Genomic DNA, 19,818 nt, shown 5'->3' with positions numbered 1-19,818 from the left:
TAATGTATTATTTGGAAACATTGAAAATTCAGTAATGTGTCATTTGGAAAATTGGCAAGTAAATGATATTTTCATTTAGTAAAATAAATTGCTTAATTTATATTTCTCTCTCTATTGGGAGATAGGAAAAATTGTACTATTCCAATTGTGGTATTGAATTTATCTTGTATGTTGATTTTCTGTTATTATTTTTTGAAAACTTAGATCCTTTAGAAAATTGGATCGATTGTTGTGTGAAAACAATAAGAAAGAAGATTGTCTTTTCCAATCTATGCCTATGCATGTTTAATTTTTTGTATTCGCATTCGCTTAAGAAATGGAAAGTCTTTGATTTTGTTTGTTGGATCCTGTCGTAAGGTTGAATTGGGTACTTGTTTCTGTCCTCGGTCTCGAGTTTTGACTATTGTCTTGTGGTGATGTTGTAACTGGTCATGTCCCTTATGCAGGTATTGAATGTTGGTTTGTGGTTGAGCATAGCTGGTCAGGTCTCTAGTTAGAGTACCATCAGCTAGCACACCTCATATGAAGTCTTGTTTGACCAAGTGGGTATTCCTACCATGTTGAACTCTGTTTACTTGACCTTGTGTATTCCTTGGTTTAGGAGATCGTTGAGTATAGTCTAGTGTCATTTGGGAAAAGTGGCTTTCGATTGGGGCCACACCCAAAGTGGTTATTGGGTAACCCATCGAAAGTGTGTCTAAATAAGTGATAATATAATAGCCTATTAGAGAGTTAGTTAATGAATCACTAAGTAAGATAATTGTGTCTCATGTATGGGATGAGTGCTAGTACAAGCTTGACATGTAGTGAGAAGGCCTGAAATGGAAAACCATTAACCTTGTCTTCACGAAAGGTTGTGTTGGGTCCACATGAGGCTTGGATGGGCCGAAGTTTCGGAATAGGTTGTCAGGGTAAACTAGTGGATGGAGCTGGAACCTATGAAGACCTGCCATGGTAACCATACCAGGTTATGTGATGACACTTGTCCCTTATGTTTGCTAGTGTGTTATTTTGTTGTCTTGATAGGAGCATTGTTGAGAAGTAGTCTTGATATTTATGCCTCGTGAGAACCTGATATTCATGTTAGACCATGGGTTGCGGAGATTTAGTTTCGTGGATGCTCCAGTTGATCTTTTGTAATTGCTTCTTATTATGTTCAGTTGGATCCTTTCCTATTGAGGGATCATTCATGTATTTATTTGACCAATGGGGTCTTATGTATTATTGGTTATGTTCGCCTTGATGGAAGGATTGTAAATGATGTGAACCTTATATATTCTTCTCTATTATTTAATTATGAGAGGGGTGTTGCAGTTGAGAAGACCCAGAGATGTAGCCCACTAGGGGTGAACTCTGAGATCATTTCAATGTTTTACATTCTTATGTTTCCTTTTAATTTAGCATGTATAGATGGCATTATGTTAGTATATATAATGTGGATTAGATCAAGTTAATATTAAATGCATGTATGTAGTTATCTTATTAAATGCAGTAAATTGGATCATGAAGAATGTAGATTTGAATAATGGAATGTATTCAGTTACTGATGATGAAATTTAAGTACATTATGAAATTAGATGATGACTTATGTTTTAATATAAGCTTAAGCGTAATGTATGGTTAAATTGTAATGGATGAACTTAATCCTGTTATCTATATTTTTAACCTTAATGGAAGAACTCATCATGTTATCTATAATATTAATTTACCGAAAGAAATTATCCTTTATTTAATTTTTATCCTATCATTAAGTTAATCAACTTAACTAGATTAATTAAGCGTGAGTTGAGTTAAATGTTTAATTAAGTAATCATGTTGGGAAACTCTTTAGGTGTTATTTTAGTCTTCCGTTGTGTTATCTGAGCTTATGATATCTCATTGTATCATTATGTTGTGTTTAACTTTTTTTTTAAAAATATTTGCACTCTATTCTTGTGTTTTAGCTTTATCCCTTGGGGGTTTCCTGGCGGGGCATTACATTGTGCCTAATTCTCTCTCTTCTAAAGAATTCACCTCTATGGCTCCAAACTTGGTTAACATGGTAGAAACATGGGATACGCCTAAGGATCCTTATATTACATTTGACCCTAGTGAGACCATGAGAGCACCCGATGGCCCTTTATACATAGTTGCGAAGGTTAAGGATATCCCTTTCCGTGGTGCCCTTATTGATCCCTCTTGCATGGTTAATCTCATAAATGAAGAGTATCTTTTCACTTTAAGATTACATAAACCAATATATCATGCTTCTAATGTGGTTGTGAAGTTATTTAATGGCTTCTCTTGTCCTACCATTGGCTCTATCACCCTTCATTTTGAAGTTCATACTAAATCCATGGATGTTGACTTTGTTATCATACCTTCTTCTGAGCAATTCCTTGTGAAGTTGGGCTATCCTTGGATATCTTCCATGAAGGCTATTGCTTCTCCAATCCACAAGTGTTTGAAATTTCCTCATGATGGAGAAATCATAACCGTGAACCATAGCTTATTTCGTACATCTAAAAGAAGCCCTAGTGTTCCTATTGATCTCTTTTGGCCTAAAATTTTTGAATCTCTTCCATCAAGGAGCGATGCTCTTTTTCAATCTTATCAAAAATGGAAGAACGATATGATTTTATCCTTAAGTCAACCTAGATCTCCAACACTTGACATTCCTATTGAGGTTCTTCCCCTCACAGATATATCTAATCTACCTCCTAAGGAAAATCATCCACCTATACCTATGGATGTGAATTTACCTTCTCTTAAGGAGAAAAACAATATTCTTCCTAATGTTAGACCTATACCTCCTCCTCATGATGGACCTGGTCTCCTTCCTACACCTAATATTCCTCCATTCTATGGCGTCATTCCACCTCCTTCCTCTTATTGAGGGAAGTGGCCTACTTCTCCTATTGTTCAACCAAAAAGACCTCAATCTAAACCTTCCAATATCAAGGAGAGAAACATTATAGTTTTCCAAGTGTTTCTCCTCCTTCTTAGCCTTCCACTAAGACTTGACGGAATCATTGTGCAAGAGAACACCAATGAAGATGTCGTGTTCAAGCTCGTGAAACTATCCCTCAAAATACTCAATCTCCTCAGACACCAATACATTTGGACTAGATTTTCGACTGAGGTTTCCGACGGAGAAGGTATATTGTGGCCAAATTTGATTTTTTTTGAAAAAGTGCCCGCATTCGTTGTAATTCCGATGGAAATTTCCCATTTGGTTTCGACAAAGAAGGCATTAGCAATGAGAATTTTCTTTTTTCAAAAAAGTGCTCGAGTTAATCGTAAGTCCGACGACAATGACCATTACAAAATAAAAAGAGGCAAGGAATTCATTTGTGAATTGCAATCCCGCGTGGGCGTCCGTGGTGAATTCAACCCCCAAGAACATCAAACCCACGTTGAAGGCAATCCTGTACAGGAGGTAGATTCAAATTGCCCTAGTTTTTAGTTTTATGTTGCAAAAAATATACATGTGGTGGTTAATTGTCCTAGTTTAATCTTGTAAAACCATAGAACTGTGATTGAGGAGTGAGCGTTCAATTTTATAGCAGCAATCCCTTCCTCTCGTATATGTGCGTGTTGATTGTTCACATGAGATCACATCTCTTTGCGGCATCATATCAAACAATTCACGAGCCTTGTCCATGTTTCCACATTTTGCATTCATGTCAAGCAAGGCATTTGCAAGTACAACACCTAACAAAATTCCTCTATCTCTTATGCTTTTATGGATGTCCATACCCTGTTCCAAAGCTCCCATTTTTGCACAGGTAGGGAGGATGTTGGCAAAGATTGTGGAATTTGGCTTTATTCCTTCCAATTTCATTTGCTTGAAAGTGTCTATAGCCTTTTCGACAAATCCATTTTGTGCATATCCAACAATCGTTGCAGTCCATGAGACAACATTTCTTTCAAGCATTATATCAAACAGTTCACGTGCCTTGTCTATGCTTCCACATTTTGCATACATGTCTACTAGGGCAGTTACAACTACAACATCGGACAAAATTTCTCTATCCTTTATGCTTCGATGAATGTCCATACTTTGTTTCGAATCTCCCATTTTGGCACAGGCAGGGAGGATAGTAGCAATGGTCATGGAATTTGGCTTTACACCTGCTGATTGCATTTGCTTGAAAGTTTCTAAAGCCTTCTCAACAAATCCATTTTGTGCAGTTGCAACTACATCTGACAAAATTCCTCTATCTTTTATGCTTTGATGGATGTCCATACCCTATTCCAAAGCTCCCATTTTGGCACAGGCTGGGAGTACGCTGGCAAAGTAACTAAAGAAATGCAATGATCAGCTCCAAAGACATCAAACCACTACTAACAAAACCGAGAGTCTAAAATATGATAGGGAATAGTGTGAGCTGTCCTGAAATAAAATATTTTATTTTCAATTTCAACTAAAACATAATTACTCAGCCATTTAATGTTATTAATAAGTGTTTAATTTATGAAAGAGATAAATGGTTGGCCAAAAGTACATGAGTTAGTAAATGCACATAAATAAGTGAATTTGATATTCAAAACTATCTACAATGAATTCAATTCTTGTCCATTAGTCATTTATGTTTGCAATAAGCATCTTTCTGTGTTTTTCTTAATCTTTATTCATAGTTATGTGCATATTTCACATTCTATAATTAGGATATCAATTGCTATGGCTGAACACTAGCATGATGTTTCTGTTGTGGTATAGATGCGTGGAAACATAATTATGGGATTGTTATATTATAGAGTTCATAAATCTAGATATCACATATTAGTTCTAGCTCTTCTTGGATTGAGTCTAAAGTTGACATACAGTCATAAAGCCATTATTAGCAGATCTATCCATTTCTAGTAAAGACAATTGAGAAAGTCATTTTGATATTGAGAGTTTCTTATCTGTTTACCTATTGATCATTATTAAGCCATAATATTTAGGTCTATTTATCTCTCTTGCAAAACCTCTGTAAGTGTCCTAGATTGTCCCTACTACTCACTCTTCAATGAAATAGTGGAGTTCTAAAGATTTGTTGCACAAGATGGTGTTGAATGTATCAACAAGGCTAGCATGGAAGGCATGTTCAAGATTCTCCTTGTACAACTTACAACAAATAATTTGTTGACAGAAGAAATTCTTGAAATAGGAATACAATCGAAAGACAAGTAAGTACATACAAACCTCCTGAGTTGAAAGTAAAATTTGTGTATAAAAAGAGTACATTGAATCCCAATCCATAAACACAATAGAGATACTAATGGAGACTTAATTGGATGTAGCATGTCGCACCAAAGTTGTTAGAGTATGTTTAGCTAGTACATAATGTTTCCTAAAGCCACATTAGTATTTTACCCAGATCATTATCTACCAAAACTAACTATAGTAATCCTTTTGAGGATTCATTTCATGGTGCTAGATCTTCATTTAGTTCCACTTCTTGTTGGAGAAAAGAGCAGTTATTTCTTGAGGTAGATGAATATCACATCAACAAAGGACAAGGTCATTTCTAGAATATAACAAATTCTACTCCAATAAAAGATCATGGGGGTTTCACTAGAGATATTGAATAAGAGATAGACTTCTACTGCTGCATTAAAAGCATTGGCATGTTCTTCATTTATTGATGTAAACTCTCTGTGACGCCACCACAACCAACAAAGGTGTAAAAAGTTGTTTTCAATGCATAGATTTTTAGGATTGTCCTTTGAGAAAACATAATTAAAGTATGGAAGCAGGATCTGCCAGCTCCTGAGGGAATCTTGATGAAAAATAACTGTAAAATATTTGGGCAAGCTTATATGAAAAATAAGCAAACTAGAAATCTAAATTCAATAAGATGCTCTATTCCATGATGATAATTTCTATTTTCTTGCCAGTGAAGAAAGACCATGTCAGACAATATCAACAAACAACAAAATAAGGAGACAATTGCTAGATTGTGGTCTAACTTGAAAAGAAAAGGTGATGGAAAATGTTATTGTCCGTGCAAAATTTGTAAGGGGTTAAAGACTAGAAGACTTCTAATCAAAACAATGAAGAAACATTGTAGGCTGCATGGTCATATTGAAGGTGGACATGATTATCATCCATTGGTAATTTTTTCATTATATTGTGTTGATAATTTATATACATAATAAATCACGTGATGATGAGATCATGATCACGATTTATTTGTTCCTATCAATTTTATATAGGTCAAGCACCCCAGAGCACATGGTATGGATCAACACAACCCTGAGAATACGGTTTTCGAAGTGGACGAACATGGAGGTGTGAATATCGAAGCTGAAGATAATGATCCCATGGAAGATGATGATCATGAGCCAAAAAACACAATTGAAGATGATGGTACAAATACATTGATCCATGACTCATTTAGTACTCATGCAATTGATCATGATGATGAAGATGACCTTGATGTTGTTCATGATGTCCCTCTACTTGAGAAGGCATCTGAGGCCCTTTACGAAGGCTCGCAGGCAACTCTTCCCTCTGTTGTATTGTTGTTGGTGAACTTGAAGGTTATGAATGGTTTATCCAACATAACAATGTCACGTATGTTAAGGTATGTCATATATATCATAATAAACTATGAATCATGCTATACCATTAATATTCTTTATTATAACAAATTATATTTTTTCACTGTAGATTGATAGGTGAGTTTTTGTTACCACCATCAAATATTCTACCTCGCTCATACCGAGAATTATCTGCCATTATGAAAGATATTGGAATGGAGTATCAAGCAATAGATGCTTGTCCCAATGATCATATTATATAACACAAACAACATGAATTTCGAACTGAATGCCCTAAATGTCATATTAGTAGATATTGAATAGATCAAATAACAAAAAGGGTTCCTCGCAAGGTTCTTCGCTATATTCCCATTATTCCACGTATGCAACGATTATTCAAGTGCACTAGCTTGGCACAATTTATGGATTACCATGCACGCAATAGAATTTGAGATGACATTATTCGAATGCTTGTGGATGGTTCAACATTTATGGACATAGAGGAAAAGTGGCCACACTTTAAAGAAGAACCTCATAATGTCAGGCTTTCATTGGCAGCGGACAGTGTCAATCCATTTGGAGAGATGAGATCTGTTTACTCAGTGTGGCCTGTTTTTGTTATCAACAATAACATTCCTCCATGGATGTCAATAAAGAGGGAGCACATAATGTGGATAATGATTGTTCCAGGTATTTTATCATTTAAATATAGTCATCTAGATTTAATTATAAATATTGCAGTAAAATGGTCATAATAATTATGTGATGTTTTTGTTCATTCGATTAGGTAAGTACCAAGTTAAAGATATGAATGTATATATCGAGCCTCTTATCGATGAGTTGCTGGAGTTATGGAATGGTGTCACTATGTATGACATCTCTAGACCAATAGGACAAAGACAATTTCAATTCCATGTGATGCTTCTATGGACAATGCACGATGCCCCAGGGCTAACACATTTTTGTGGTATGTTATAGTGTTTAAGTTGTGCATGAACATTATAATTCAAAAAATTATCATATTTAATCTAATTATACATTATCTTGTAGGTCTTCAAACAAAGGGAAAATTTGCATATCCTGTTTGTGGTCCAAAGATGAAATCTCCTCATTCAAAAAGTTTAGGAAAGCAGGTGTTTGATGAGTATAGGCACTTTCTCCACAAAAATCATAAGTATCGAAATACTGAAAAACATCTTTTCAATGGGAAAGAAGAAAATACATCAAAGCCACGAAGAATGACACCTCACCTATGGAATTTGGAATATAATAGAATTGATCATCAAGGTAATGCAATTCCATCTATTGGTTTGTCATAAAACATCTTTTCTATTTTGTTTTGTTTATTGATGATGTGATTGATGATCATGAAGTTCATGAAGACATAAATGACCACCTTCCTAAGGGAATAAAAAGTTATCCCCGACAATTTAGTAGGTTGCCCTACTACGAGTAGTTAAAAATTGTTCATTTATTTGATAGTATGCATATTGGAAAGAATATAACAGAGACAATATGGAAAATATTGGATGGAAGGCGTGACAAAGAAAAAATTGTCAAAATATATAGTGACATTCAGGATTCCAATCATGCAATGATAAATGTCATTCAATCAAATAGCCATGGAGACCAAATTAATATAAGTGAGCTTCCTTGGTTATTAATGGACCAGCAAAGCAATGCTATAAAAGAAGTCATATGAAAAATTCTATTTCCCATAGGATTTGCTGCGAACATAAACAATCTCATATCAAAGAAAAGTGAATTTGGGCCAGGGATGAAAATGCATAATTGGCATACCTTCATTAAGGTAATTCATGTTCTTATGTTTTTAGTATGTATTTAAGTACTGCGCGTACGTGTACTTTTCATTATGTTACAAAAAAATGAAAAGATAATTTTATAATTGTTGCAGTACGTTCTACCTCTATCTCTCCTAGACGACTTCGACAATAATGTCAAGCAAGTCATATATGATCTTGGAAAATACATGAGGTAAGTAGTGATATTTGTTTAGTTTGTTGTATAGATATTATATTTTCAATTTGTTTTACTTGTTATGTAATATATTTTTTTGCATCTTGAATACCTTGTAGGTGGTTGTCATGTAAAGAAATCCATAAAGATGATATAAAATATTGGAAGAGAAAAATTCCTCATTTAATGTGTGAAATGCAAAAGTGTCTACCTCCAACTTTTTTCAATGCACAAGAACACTACCTCATACACCAAGTTGAGGAGATTGAATTGTGTCGACCTATACACACTACATCAATGTGGATGGTTGAGAGGCACTTGAAATTTTTGAAAGCTTTGGTTCGACAAAGAGCACATCCTGAGGGTTCTATGGTGGAGGGATATATGGTATACCAGACTATGGTGTACATTTCTGAATATCTTCCTAAGTTTGCAGCAAAGATCCACGTGGATCGTATTTGGGATCCCAACACCATTAACAAATTTGAAGGGAGTACTTGATGGGGAAAGGTAGATTGAGGAAAGTGAGAGGTAATTATAAGATGTTATTGTATTTAATTAATTGTTAATCTTCAAAATAAATCGATTGTAAGACGTCTATTTATTTTTTGCATAGTTGGTCGAGAGTGGGATACACTACATTTGTATATTGCAAACAATCTTGATTGGATGATGGTATGGATTGAATGTTGTCAACATTCTGGATGCACGTTAACATGGGAAGGTGTGGCTTCATTGGTTAAAGAAGCACATCGTAATGGAGATTCCAATGTTATGCAAAGGGAAATTGATTTAGCATATGGTTTAAGAGATAAACAGGTACGTATAAATTTATTAATCACCCATATGTTTATCAACTCACAATGCAATAAATTTTACATGTTTGACATATCGCAGGTCAAACACCACAATGCTATGTGCTACAATGGTCATAAATTTCGTATAAAAAAGTTGGATGACATGAAGAAAACTTGTGATTCTGGCATCACTGCAGTCTTTGACGTGACAAATATTTCATCAAGAAATGACATTCATACTCAACATTCTCAAAATTGATACTATGGCATTTTGGATGATATACTTGAGTGTGACTTTAATTCCTTCAAATTAGTTTTGTTCGTCGTCAAATGATACAGGCTACAATTGAATAAAAATGATCCTGATAGAACTGTTATTGAACATGATAATGGTTTTATAATGCTAAATACAAGGTCATTTGAACCAGTTGGGGATGAGCCCTATGTTCTTCCAAGCCAATGTGAGCAATTATTTTACTCAGAGGTTCCACATAAACCGGGTTGGTCATTTGTTGTTAGACATGATCCAAGAGGAAGCCCAATAAAGTATAATGTGATGGAAGAATAAGATACCGAAGAAGTAGAAGATGGAGTGGATGATGATCACGATCGATAGTTTCTCAATGACGATGAAGAAGAACAAGAAGAAGAAGAAGGTGATGGTGATGGTGATGGTGATGGTGATGGTGATGGTGATGGTGATGGTGATGGTGATGGTGATGGTGGCAAAGATGTTGATGATGATGATGATGATGATGATGATGACAACGACGACGACGACGACGACGATGATGATGATGATGATGATGATGATGATGATGATGATGATGATGATGATGATGATGATGATGATGATGATGTTGGCGATTGTTTATTACCTATGTGATGGATGGTGATTTATGATACATATGTGATGGATTACATGTTTATGATGACACATGATATGTGATGCTAATTCTGATGCTCAATTACATATATGATGACACATCAAGTGATGCTTATGATGCTTATGATACGTATTTATTTATTGTTTATCAACTTACAAATGTAGTAATGCTTATGATGATTAATTGATGGTGTTGATTTCAAGTATAGTCCCTGTGTGATGTTGTCACCCTTGGTGGGAACATGTTGTTGACTACAGACATCGTCAACCATTTAGTTTAGTATCCTACATAGTCTACATAAAGTAAAGGTAAGAAATTAAAAAATTTACAATGATTTTGATGAAACATCTTTTTATTATTTAATACTCTTTTTGTCTACAAAGTTCATGTTGTTCATGTTATGTATTATGTAATTTTGCTAACGTTTTTTATACTTTTTCGTTGTCACAGGCCGACATGGATCCATCACATATCACAGACAGAGATGTAGCTTGTGAAACTTCTACCGAGTAGGTAAACCTCATTATAATTGTACAAATTAGATAGAAGCAAACTGTTACATTATTATGTTCTTTTTTTTAGTGATTTATACTAATTTTGTAATTGTTAATGATATTCTTGACACAGACGGATGTTCGGGGAAAGGGAAAGGGAGTTGCAATACCTGAGCACCTTTCTATGGATGTGGAATCATTAGGGTTAAGCAATGATGACCCTGAAGATCCCACAGACCTTGTGAAATTCTTTTAAATGCCTCTTATACAAATTAGAAAAGAGATTGTTGCTTTGGCAGCTATGCATCCTACCACTGATGAGATACAACAGAGGGTGGAATTATTGTTTAAGACAGTAGAAAACTTGCAAGTAAGCAGTAATGAAAGCTTTAATTATAACAAAAGTTCAATAATGGTTTATATTTTATTCTCTTTTATTTCATTAACTAAAATATGTACATATTGTTTTTACAACAATTTATCTACCCTCATGAAATTCGTTCCCACGATCAAGGTGTTGTAGGATATTCAGATGATGACGATTTTCTTGTATTATCACTTGCTTGGCTTATCACTCTGAGTACCCAAAACACATCATACTTGATATTGTCAATATGACGATTTTCTTGTATTATCACTTGCTTGGCTTATCACTCTGAGTACCCAAAACACATCATACTTGATACTGTCAATTTTCAAAATAAAGGTTCATCCTTGTTTACAATTCTTTCACTTTTCATATATTTAATGTTTGATATATTTAATGTATTATTCTTTAGGTGTTGTCAATGTTACTGTGCAAATGCCGCCACCACCTCATCAGAGGTCACCCTCACCTGTATTATTGACTACAATATCGGCAACACGTAGCATGCAGACATCCTCTAGTGCACGTCATATTGGCCCACCCACTGTTGGTAGATCCCTCTTTTGCTCTATCTTATGTCAAGTGTTTATTTCCTTTCAAGCGTTCTTTCTTGAATTCTAATGCCATTTCATAGTGGATTCATTTTTTGCAGGAGGAGATGCACATGAGGATGTGCTAGAGGTGACTACTGCTGATAACATACCATCATTTCCTGGATCTTCTCGTATTGCTAGTACGGGAACGCTGCAGGCCACATTGGTGGTGAGCGACAAAGAAATGATTCCCTTAAAGATACGAAAGGTTCCAGGTACTTTAAAATTATTATTATATATACTCTAATTGTAATTTACTTTATGATCACTGGTTGTGGACAAATGATCCCATGAATTTTTGGCAGGCAATGATATTTTCTATAAACATCTTAGTGACATTGCATTGCAGATATTTGGGCCCACCATATGTAAAAGGTGGTACATCATATGTGAACTAACCCTAATCCACTTTTGATTTCATATCATTGCTAGAATAGTTTTCCTTTGATCATTTTCTTGAAGTGTATTAAATGTAGCTTCAGTTCATTTATGAATCTAACAGGTTTATTTTTTCTTTAAAAGGTGGAATGACCAAGAAAAAAGGTTAAAAGATGAATTGACAAACCAAATGGTTGAGTGGTTCTGAAATGACACCTTTGACAAAACCAAGCTCCTTGAAAAACTTGGCACATATCTATAGTATGTGAGGGACCAATACAAGACCCATTTGGAGAGGAACCTAAAGTACGAGCATCCCCCCATGATTCCAGAGAGGGAGTGGAAGGACTTGATTTTGGATGCCAAGGAGAAAATTGAAAGGAAAAAAGGAAATACACCACTAGACGCCAGAAGAAGGTACGGGATACTATTAAGAATGTAATTATGTACTAATTAATTACTCTTTATATTTATATAATCTAACATATTTCAAACTTTTTATAGACTGAGTGACACGTCAAAGGCAACCAAGGCAAGGCAAGAAAAGCATAGGCAACACAAACTCAGTTTTGGTGGTTACATGAAACTTGTTGCATGAATTGTAAGTATCTCATGTAAACGAAATATTGCATCAAAATATTAATAAATTGCAAACATTTTTTTTTTATCAAACAATGCAAGCAAAATTCATGGTACCAAGCAAAATGTAGGGCTCTGAATTCAATAGAGCGCCCACAGAAGCTGACAAGAGAATTGCCTATCAGCAAGGCTATTCAGCCGTGGCTGATCGGCTACGAGAATTGAGTGGGCATACACAACATTCGAGTGCATCCATCACACATGTAAATATGGTAAATGGAAGTTGTTTCAAATTGAATACTTTACCAATAATCTAATTGATGTTGAGTTCCAACACAAAGTGACTATATTTGTTTTAAATATGCAAGCAATGATAACAATGTGCATGTCATTGGAATGCAGCCTGCTAATTGTGAAACACCACCTGCACATGAAGGTCCGAATGTGCATCCCAGTAGTGGAGGTATTCATTTGCTATTCAAATTTATTTATTTAGCTATTAATACAAGTATATATATCTCAATTTGTAATTAGAGTAGTAATTAATGTAACCTTTTTTGTTAATATTTTAGAGCATGTAGTCGGTGGTGAGCAAGTGGAGCATGATCTGGGTACACAACCTCAAGAATGTGATGTTCCCCACTCAGGTAAAGAGGACCATTGTTATTGTTTTAAACAAATATAATTGCAATTGGTGTTCAACATTAATGTAACCTTTAGCATTTCAACTCCAAATGATCTAGAGGGTGTTCAACATGTTGAGGTTGAGGCTACACAAAATGATGTGGCCCCATCAGGTAAAGAGCACAACAATTATGTTCTCTAAATTAATGAAATACTTGTAACAATAATAATTTATTTTTTTGAATTTAACCCATTTCTTTGTTATTGCAGAGGACCCCCCTTCGCTTCAGTGTCCTCATCCTCAGTATAGGACTAGGCATACATTGAGATCACGAGCAGTTGGTAGAACATCTGTAGAGGGGGGAAATGATGAAGAAACTAATGTTCCACTTAGTCTTTTCATAGCTTCAAAGAAAAAACAAAGAAAGAAATGACTGTAATCTAACTAATTTGATAATGACTGATTTTTATGTGTTAGTGAATGTAATTATGTGCTAATTAATGGTTATGGATGATATGTGTTAATTAATATTGGTGAATGTTGCGTGTTAATTAATGTTAATCAATGTTATGTGTTAATGAACATTATGTGATATTAATGAATGAATGCTATATTTTATTAATGGTAGAAAGAATTAATGAATGAATGTTATAAGATGTTAACGGGAATTTAGAGTGATGTTAAGGTTGGGGGGAGGGGCCAAATGAACTTCCACCTTCATGTGGTTGGCCCTGTTAAGTAGAGAATATTAAAATATTCTCGAAACCAAGCGAAGCTCAACAAGGTAACACACTTTTCAATATTTCATTATGTTGCATAGTTAATCTTATTGAATAATGTATATTGAATCTTAATTTTAGGGTGCAAGTGAAGCCAACATGAACAACAACACCACAAGTTGTTGGGTATAATGAACTCCCATATTGTCTTGTCTGTACACGAACAATATGAGTTGCTTCTAGTGTTGATATCCAAGGTAGCACTGCAAAAGTTATGAATATGCCTCATCCTTGTAAGTTTTTTTATTACTTGTAAGTCATGAATGTTGCTCTTTAGTTGATTAAAATTAAATGAAAATATTTAATGAATACACAAAACTATATACATATGCAGGCGCACCATGGTTGAGATGGTCCAACTCCCTAGTCTCACTCTACGACTAAGCTCATGCCATATCTAAATCAAAGACATTTCAAATACATGGTCAATGGAAAGTTACAAAATGCCTTTTCATACATAAACAAGACATACACAATTGGGCAAAATCACCAAGAGAACGGTAAAAAGTGTGTTTGAGATTGTATCATGGATGCAAAAAATCTCTTCATTAATCCTTGACTCATGATTGCTATAATACTTCTTTAGACTTCTCATGTCATTTGTTGCACTTCTTCACTATTTTGGACTAAGTTTCAACTATGAATTTTCCTTGACTTATGACTGTACCTAGCTTTGTCCTATCTTTGTAAGCTTCCTCTTTGAATTGTGGTTGTAGCTTTGATAATACCTTTTTAATGTTGCACTATTTGTAAGGAGGACAACTCCTAATGCATGTTGCAAATTGTGTTCTAGTGACTAAGACTAACCTAATGCATCTTAGAATGGCATAAATTTCCAGGATGGAGATATAGCAGATGAGTTCAAGATTGTTGTTGTAGAAATTATTCGATTTTTGTGCTTGAAATTTATGTATATACACTATTTATAGTCTACTCTATATTTCCTACTCAACTACTCCTATTGCTTTAAAATGAAATGTGAACTGATGAATTGTATTCTATAGATGACCAGTGCCTTTCTTCACTGTTTGGGCTACAGAGTCTTTATATTTAATTCCCCTCCTGAAGAAGAAAGCTAAGAAACATATCTATAAAGATTGCATTACAATCCCTATTCAATTGAAATAACCCTAAATTACCCAAATGAAACCAGTAAAATATTTCAAAGCATACTAGAAGACAACACAAATTTTAGGCTCAAAGTTAATGGTCTGTATATTTATATTCAATTTGGAAAATCTTACAAAACTTAGATAGTTTTCTGTGAAACACTAGAAAAAACGCAGATAAATTTCTGTAGAGTTTCTTTACAAATTCTTGTGATCATATTTCCTCTGTCCTGGTATCCATTTATAACATTATGGATGCATACAAGCTTCGAACATCCCTAGGGAAAATTAGTTACAACCATAGCTTCTTTCAAGAAGTAGTTACAAGTCTTTTTCTATCTCAACAACCTTTTTGGTTGGTAACTCTTCTGCAACATCTTCTAACTATCCCGGAGCATCTTCCAACTATTCTGGAGCATCTTCCTCTTGCACCACATACCTTTTGGTCCACTCTTGGAACACATCATCAGTAGGCCATGAGTAGCCAACAATATTTTTCTCTAACTTAAGCAACCTTTTCCAAGAGTTTCTTATTTTCCTCACCTCTGATTCCGAAAAACCGTAATGTGATTTTATCTTTTCTATCTCCTCACTTGTTTTAACAAACAAAGAGGTGTCATCTTTGTTATCAATTTCATTTACCCTCAAAGAAAAATTAGCTCCCAACTCATCAAGCCATACCTATTTGTCCTTCAACTAATTTTGGCTGACAAAACCCCCAGGAAATAATTCAAATTTATGCTTAGTATATTCTTTCCTGTACAAGTTAGCTTTCCTCTCTACATTGGCTCTTCCTTCTGCTAAGTTGGTCAAACCTTTTGCCAAATCACATGTGGATTTGATAGTAACATCAAATCCTACTTCATCATAGGATGCACACATAAGTTCTAAATCCCCTTCTCTTGACATCCACTTATTCAAAATAGGCTCTAAAATAGCCTATCCTCATTTAACTCACATAGAGTGTCTAAAATTCTTTTCATATTAGTGTGCACAGTGGGGGCCTCTACTATATCAGCAAAACTCAAAATGGTGGCCTTTACCTTCTCTTCATACTTACTTGCAAACAAGGCTTGATCTTGTTTCATTTTTTCCAACTCATGTTGAAAAGTCTCAGCTGGTTGAAAACCAGAAGGCATAGGAGAAGGGAGGAATTCTATAATAGGACTGGTAGGTGGAAGTCTTGCTGGAGAAGAAGAGATTGCCAGGATAGAGGACTCACCTCCTTGGTGTTGTCCTACCAACTGACTCTGAAGTCTAGCAATAATAGTATCCCTATTTTCTACCTCCTTTTTGGCTTCATTATAAGCCTTTAAAATTGTCTCCAACTTGACTTGGAGATCATCTTTTTCCTTTGCTTCTTTCTCTGCTATTGCCACATTAAACTTTGCAGTTTCTAAGACTGTACTGGCAGCTTTTACCACCTTGTATCCCGGACTCTTTGTACTATCATACCTCCTAGAAGATTAGATCTTGAGGTATCTTTCCTTCTTCTACTTTCATCCCTCTTGAGGGACCACATGACCAGAGAAGCATTATCTTTGCTAAATGTCACTCCCTTCATTGGCTTGGTTTCTTTTCTAACTGCTTCAAGAACCAATGCATCTGCTATATCCCATTCAAGGAGGATTAGAACACCAGCCTTTGACACCATCTCTCTTCCAGCTTCAGAAGTGATAACTTTGAATTCAACCATCATTTCTTGTTTAACCTCTTCTTCCACTGAATTTGTATCTTTGTGAGGCTGCTCACTCATTCTCTTTTCACATCTAGCCTTGAATTGTTCAATGTTTTATTTCCATACAAATTGCATGAAAACCCCTGTTGTGACAAAATTGTTGTCAGCTAGAAACTCTTCACTAGCTTGTTTGACAGTGAGGTCTAATTCCTTTCCCTTTAGCTCACCATCAGTTATATTCATTTCAGCACTAGGTGGCTCTTCCGGCATTCCCTCTTGGGTCTCATCATAGGTGTATGCAATTTCACCAAGACTCCCTAACTGTAGCAATTGTTGGGCCATTGTTTGCTCATATCCTTTGTGAATAGGGGATTGAGATGGAGAGTATTGAGGCTCATCAATTTCAACTTCCTTCCCTACTCTTTGCCTTTTAGGGGAATCTTGAATATCAATGACATCTTCAATGGCCCTTTTTCCTCTTGAAGTGGAAGGCTCACTTGTCATTGGCATCATCACAGTATATTTAGATTTTTATGCATCATATAATTACCAGGTGGGATAGCCTTAGCAAAGGCAGGCTTAGCTAAGACCATTTAGCCCTATCAGGATCATTTTGCATTATAGCCTCCCTTTTTTCTTTCAGGGTTTGCATTAGGTCTTCAAAATAAAGAATAAAGAATTAAGAATTTAACCTTCTCTTCAAAAGGGGTAAAACTAGAAAGAGGGTCATAGCTAGAATCAAATTGATGAATAAAATCAAGTCCTCTTTTGTATGCAACCCACTTCTCCTTTCTTAATTCCTGCTCGTCTAAGCTGAATTCATTTCTAATTAAATCTTCAAGAAATTGAAATTGGTGAGGCCTACTTTAACATACTGCCCTCTTTCTAAACATGCCATTGAAGAAATCCTTAGGGTCTGCACACCTTGAAACTGCAATTGACAACATATATGGCTTAAAGAATTCTTCAAAGTATTTCCAGCCACCTTTGGTAATTACAAAATGATGGGCCATGGTAATAGTTGGGAAAATGGTCCCTTTACCCCTATTGGTTAGCTCGGCCTCTTGTACTCCTCCAATTTGTCTTAACACTTCTACAATCCCTATCTTCAATGGGACCTGATAGGGCAGTAGATAGGGGGTTCCGCTTAAGCCATATACTCTGAAAACAATAGAAAAAAGGTACAAATACATGTCTCCCCAGTTGTGAACAATCTTGATATCTTCTGCAAACTCTTTAGGCCTAAGGAATTCCAAAAGAGCCTTAGGAATCCTAGGGTTTTATACACATAAAAGAACTCTAATCTTAGATGCAAAGCATCTATCAAACTTTAGAAAAATAGCATCCTCTCTATCCCAAGATAGAATAGTGCTCCAAAGTTGCACAGGCATCTCCTCTTTATCTTTAACCTTGACCAAATCCATATCTTTTGCAAAATAATCAGCACCTTTGAACAAAAACATGTGCATTAACAGGGAGTACCATCCAAATGGCCTATCCACCTTACCATTTTTAATCCCTACAAGCCCTGCATGAATAGCATCAGTGAGGTATGGGGAAAAATCAAATGTTATTTCTAGGGAAGGGTTTAGAATTTGGGCAATCATCAGCATATAATGGGTTGGCATATGTTTCTCAGCATCTTCTCCAAAGATCTGATATAGTGTCCAATACATACCCTTAGCTCTTAAAGTAAACAAATTCAGGGAAAATGGTTCCATTGTACTTGGGCCTACAACTGTTAACTCTCCTATTTTAATAAAGAATTATCTCAATGGGCCACTCCTAAGATGATCTCTTTGTGCATTGTAGACTTGAGCTAATGCTTCAAAATCAGTAGGCTCAAGATAATTTGAAGCTTCACTAAGCTTGAAAACATTTCTAAACTCATCATCTTTGATTTCAACTAGGTCTGGTCCCTTTATATTTCTGATACATCTGGCAGCAGGGTCATAATTCTGTGTGATCAAGGTCAACAAATCTACATCCATGAACACACCAGGGACCACAAGCTTCCCCACATCCAGTTCCCAGATGCTATTCAAAGGGGTGGGGGCATGTCTTTGACCAAAACCAACTTTAAAAAGACTTAGACCTAATATCCCTATTTCGGGGTCCCTTAACCAATTTCCTTTGTCATACAGGCCATCCCCAATTTTCAAATGAGGGTTTTTTGGTACTAACTCTTTGGCCCTAGTCTTGACATTAGTTTACATGGTTAACTTCTCTAGAAAGTCATCATAGATGTTTCTATCCTAATAGTTCACCTTTCCTATCAATTCCCATCTGGGTGCCATTTTGAAAGTATGCAACTATGCCAATTATCAATCAAAGTAGTTCTTTAATAGAACAAAACCACAATTCAACAATTTTCAAGAAATGGGTAAGCAAAGAACAAGAAAACCTAATTTCGGCTTGAAGAATTCTGCTCTGCACCAACTTTCTCTACAACAACTTCTTTGAAATGATACCTTCATTCAATTTATGCGAGAGTATATATGGCAATTGGGCTTCTTAACTGCGACATTAACATCGCATTCTTCGGCCATCCCTTAATTTCGCATGCTTTGGCCATCCCTTCAGAATTGAATTCATGAAAGAATTCAAAAATTTGGCTCCAACGGGTCAAAACTATCCTGGGTATTTTTTCTTTTCGCTCTTTCACTATTTCACAGAGCATAAAACCCTTGCATGTTCATCTAGCGAAGTCATGCCAACTGTCTGTTCAGATAGAACTTGCACTACTTTTACCTTTTGACTTTTCCTCATCCGACAACGGGCTAAAATTTCTTTCACTATTTCATGAATGGTAACCGTCGTGCACTTTAACCCAGCGAAACCACGCTAGCCATCTGATCAGATAGAACTTGATCGGTCTTTCTCATGTCCTGACCTGACAGTTTACCTCACTAACCGCGCACCAAGCGGTTAAGGCTAACAGTCTTCACCGTTTCGTGAATGGTAACTATCCTGCTCCTTTGGGCTATGAAATAGTGCCTACTGTTGGATCCTCCTCAAGATACCTGCTCTTTAACAACTTTAATC

Source organism: Cryptomeria japonica, chromosome 8, assembly GCF_030272615.1.
Source record: "Cryptomeria japonica chromosome 8, Sugi_1.0, whole genome shotgun sequence".
Classification (NCBI taxonomy): Eukaryota; Viridiplantae; Streptophyta; class Pinopsida; order Cupressales; family Cupressaceae; genus Cryptomeria; species Cryptomeria japonica.
The sequence above is the reverse complement of the archived record's forward strand: the minus strand, read 5'-3'. Positions refer to the sequence as shown.